The sequence below is a fragment of the Chrysochloris asiatica genome, unplaced genomic scaffold, assembly GCF_000296735.1.
Source record: "Chrysochloris asiatica unplaced genomic scaffold, ChrAsi1.0 scaffold00025, whole genome shotgun sequence".
Taxonomy (NCBI): Eukaryota; Metazoa; Chordata; class Mammalia; order Afrosoricida; family Chrysochloridae; genus Chrysochloris; species Chrysochloris asiatica.
In genome coordinates this window covers 23,345,819-23,350,742 of record NW_006408543.1, presented here as the reverse complement: position 1 = coordinate 23,350,742, position 4,924 = coordinate 23,345,819, and the positions used below count along the sequence as shown (strand labels likewise).

Sequence of the window (4,924 nt, the reverse complement as noted above, 5' to 3'; positions counted from 1 at the left end):
ATAATCATTGTAATGAAACAAGGTGTATGATTTGTTGAATGTAAAACTGATGATCTGCCCTGTAAACTTTCACTCAATTCACAATAAAAACCTTAAAAAAAAAAAAAATGCATTGGCACAGTTGTTGTTTCTATATGAAAACTGAAGTATTTTTACTTTTTAAAAAAACTTTGTTCTAAATTGTCTTAAATCTCATGGACTTGATACACAAGTAGTAAGACTTGGGAAATTAAATCCTTTAAGAGCCAGGATAAACTTTGTTAGAAATTTGCAGGTTGTCAAAATAACAATCACAATAAAAAAGAATTTGATGATCAGTTTAAGTTATATAAATGTTCAACAAGGACAGGGGAAAAGAAATTTTAAAGATATTGGTTCAGATTCAGGGAACCCCATGAAGTACCTCCCTAAGCCTCATGACTCTCAGGACCACATTCCTCATAGAAGGACAAATGGGAGTTAATAAGGCTTCCATGAAGTTGTTTCTTATAAATGTAACATCCAGGTAATGTAAGAGGTGTACAAATATAAATAGACACATTAATTACATCATCATAAAACTTAGAAACATTTTACCAGTTGCTAATAAAATAACGGTATCTCCAACTCCCTCATCATAGACAAAAACAAAGAGTTGCTATTAAAGTTGAAGACTCATCTTCAAAATGTGTCTGTGATACATCTTTCATGCATGATTTACCAGAATCAGACAGGTATGAATTTAAATCGCAACTCCTTCGTGTCTTTCCTGTGAAAGATTGAGAGATTTTATAGATTTCTCTGAATGGATTTTTCCCATTTTGCCTGGTGTATCACGTAAGAATTAAGCTATGTTGCATATTTACAACATTACTATATCTTGCTCATATTGTGTTGTTAATTACTGTCGAGTCAGTTACAACTTTTAGCTACCCTGTATACAGTTTCTGAGGACCAGCTTGTGGGTTTGAACCACTGACCTTGTGGTTAGTAGTCCAGTGTTTATCCTATAGTACCACACAAGGACTCCATATTGTTGCTGTTGTTAAGTGTCATTGAGCAAGTTCTGACTCATAGCGACCTTGTATAGGGTTTCTGAGGAGCAGCTAGTGAGTATGAACTGCCGACACTGTGGTTTGTAGTCTAGTGCCAATCCTATAGTGCCACACTAGGAGTCCCCAGGACTCTACAGTAAGCAAAAATTAAAGTTCAAACATTTTCCTTTCCTGTCCCCAATAAGAAGATCATAGATTGACCTGTAATTTGCAAGATAATGATAATTCAGAGCGTTTTGAGTTCTCACTGTATATATGATCATGTTCAGCACATTGCATGGGATACATCAACTTCATAAAACCTTTGTAAAGATATTCTCATCATTCCTACTTTATAGATGCAGAGATTGAAGAAAAGTCTACTCACCAAGTTTATCCAACTGGTGAGTGATGGACCTGAAGAAAGAAACAAAGACATCAATGAGATACTTGAATTCTTGAACTCTTGGAGCTTCATCAATTCATTAAAAATGAATTTGAAAATATTAACTCATCATTGGATCAATTTGCCAAAAAAAACTCTCAAACAATTGTAGAGCAGGGCATAGCACACGGGCATGGCATAAATCTGTGACAGAAAACAACCTTGAGGAGAAAATCTGTCCACTCACACATAAATTATGGCACTGTAGAAGACAACATGCTGGGCTGATAAACAGCCCTGGCTTCAGCAAAACCCCAGTGAAATGAAATAGTGGAGCAAATCTCTAATTTTTTAAAATTAGTCATTTCTTAAATTGGTCATTTTCTAAATTAAATTTGTTAATTGGCCTGTATCCCAGTCTCGCAACCACCGTATTTGACTGTTGGGTAGACCATTTCAGTTTCATTTTAAATGGTAGATGGTAGTTCTGTTTGCTCCCACAAATTTTCCCATTAATGCTCTAAGCATCTCGTTTGTCCATAAGAGCCTACAGAACAAAAGAGTGGGATCTAGTGATGATTAGCAGGCACCTGTAGACCCCAGGTGGTGGAATAAATACAGCAAAACAAACAAACAAACAAAATTGTCTGTTTCTTAGTTTCAGAGTGTCAGTGTTGTTATAACAAAAACAATACAAGTGTTGTTGTTAAGTACCATTGAATCAGTTCTGACCCATAGCAACCCTGCATAGGATTTCCAAGGATCAGCTGGTGAGCTTGAACTGCTGACCTTGTGAATCAAACTGACTTTACATTCCACCGAATTAACCCACAGCGCCACACCAGGACTCCGTACCACAAGTAGGCCGTTTTGAAGAACCAGAAATATATTTTATAAGTTCAAGCCACTGGCTCTAGACGGATATTGTTTTTGTTTGCTCAATAAGGATTTTTTTTTTTTGGTGGCAGTTTCCAAATGCAAATCATTTTTTAAATCAGATTATTTGAACATTAAATTTATCTTTGTTCACAATTCAAAATAGTTACCAGAATTTTGTACTTTTGTCTGTGTATGTTTACTTTTTTGTATAGTTGTTTTCCTAAACTCTTTGACATAAATTTCTGGGGGCGTTCCAACTGTCATAATACAAGTAAGCAGAGAGATTTCTTTCATACTGTCACTTCTGAGTATTTCTAACTTTGGGGTTGTTTGGAGTCTTCTGTATTCTTTATTTGCAACAACTGTATTTTTATTTTTTCTATATCCTGTAACTCCAGAGTTCTCCCTCCCCCCCATGTCTACATTAACAGTTGAACCTTGTTATTAAAAAGGTGCCCTGATGAAAATATCAGGATGGGACGTCTGACCATTCATCAATATTTTCCCTAAAAGACAAGTAATTAAGAAACAACTACAAAAAAAAAAACCTAATGTGTGTCTGTTCTTTAAAAAACAAACAAACAAACAAACAAACTCTTGAAGTGCATCAGTAAGCAGCTCTTTGGTTAGTTTCATGAAATGCCACATTTAATCTTTTTCTTGCTGGCAGGAAAGAGGGAAGAAATTGTAATGACTTGAAGCTGAGAATGTGGATACTGCTTCACTCTTTCATAGACTGTACAAAACCCTTTCCCCTCCTTTCAGCCAGTATGCATACAGTACCTTGTGGCAAAGGTACACTGAAGGTGGACTTGAGACCCAGACTCAGTCTTTATCCCTAGCAAAAGCCAGGCCTTTTACAACAAGCCTTTTACAACAAAGCACCACAGCTGAGCCTAGTCCCTCTTCTCCCAATCCAGCACTGACCAAAAGACAGAAAAGCTAATTCTAGTCTCTCCAGGGAAGAGATAGCTTTCTTCCTTCCCTTCTTTTAAAGTAAATCCATGGTCTTTATTTTTTCCAAGATGCCCGATGTTCTGGGTTTCTATGAAGTTTAATTGCTTAACTCACTATTAGTGCTACTGTTGGCAGCTGCTGTTCTGGGAGAATTTTCAGTGTGGTGTATTTACAAGCCTTACTTACTCTCCCTGTTATTCCCAAACATTCAGCATCCGTGCAAACTTCTTACTTTCACATTTTTCAAAGGATTGGAGATTTCCTGTGGGGACCTCAGGTTATTCCAGTGTTAACAGATCAAGCTTGACTCTTCAGTTTCCTCAGTTCTTTTGTTGCCCACATAACAAGGACTTTTGCTTTGTTAATCTTTAATCTCCATCCTTCAGTTAACAGCTCATTGATCACAGACCTGGCATCTATGAATATTAGTAAATCCTTCCAAAATGCTGTACATAAATTCACCTATCAGTCCAGCAGCACAAAATACTTACTACTCTATCTCTATGATCCTCATCTGCAGCAATGCGGTCAATGAAGGATAGAATAAATTCTAGTCTGGGCTGGACCACCACCACACCCCGGTGTACGCTCTCCTGATTTCCCTCCCATCCCTGGATGATTCCAGCATAGGCTTCCAAGCAGCCTTCCCTTAGCTCATTCAGATAATCCACCATGTCAGTCTGACTTGTCTACCTGGGCTTGGAAGGTCTGCTTAAGAGTATTTAATATTATCTCAAAGTAGTTTCTAAGCTGTCTACCCATAGTAAAGACAGCATCACCAAACACTGACAGAATCTATGACTTCACAGACCTGTGGACATTCTCATTCCCCTAAACTCACCTCATCACAGAAAGGTAAGATGTTGGACTACAGGGCATGATATAAGTCTCCCACTAAACCCACAGTGTCTGAAAAAATCTGGTACTCAGAATAACTTTTCAATCTAATGCCCAGGAAGGGATTAAAGTCCTCCATGTATTTTAGGAATTCACCACTCAACCCTTCAACCAAAGTGCTCACTGCCATCAGGGCATCCTCCTCCACTCCCTCAGACCCAACTGTGCTCTGGAACATCCTTAACAAGGAGGCATGACCACATCAGAGAGCTGCAAAGCATGCTGATGCTCCGCCTTCCCGAGAACATTCTGAAGAATTGCAGAGAGCAAGGCTGAAGGTCGCTGATGAACTGAAGGTCATTGAACTGGATCCTATCAGCTGTGCACTGACTATGGAACTCCACCCCGAAGCACTTGCTGCAGTGGCTTCACGATGACCAGAGGTGTCTACTGAGCGGCAGGGTAACAATCCTTGGTCCTCATGTTCACAATTCCCATTAGGGATTCCTAGGCAGCACTCCTCAGGTGGTTCTGGTGTCCATGAGGCTATCTGTGGGTGGGGGGAAATCCTTGTCTTGCTTTTCTAGTGTAGATGTTCCTTGGTTCCTTGGAGGTCTCCAAGTGGCAGCTCTCTTTCCTCCACTTTTGCATGCTCATCTTTGTGCTTAATATGTTATCTTCTTTATAGCTCAAGCATTGCTAGATTTAAGACACACTTTACCTGGATTCAAAAATGCCAAACCCATTGCTGTAAGGCCTATTCTAACTCTTGGTGACCCTCTAGATTAGAGTAGAGCTGCCACCTTGGAGTTCCAGAAAGTGCTGTGACTTTTGCAGAAGCAGACTATCACAT

At 38.9% G+C, this 4,924-nt stretch overlaps 1 pseudogene; it reads right to left on the bottom strand.

Moving 5' to 3' along the window:
- Nucleotides 1-3,531: 3,531 nt before the first annotated feature.
- The window catches only part of LOC102820978, a 15,754-nt pseudogene continuing 14,361 nt past the window's right edge, over nucleotides 3,532-4,924 (bottom strand).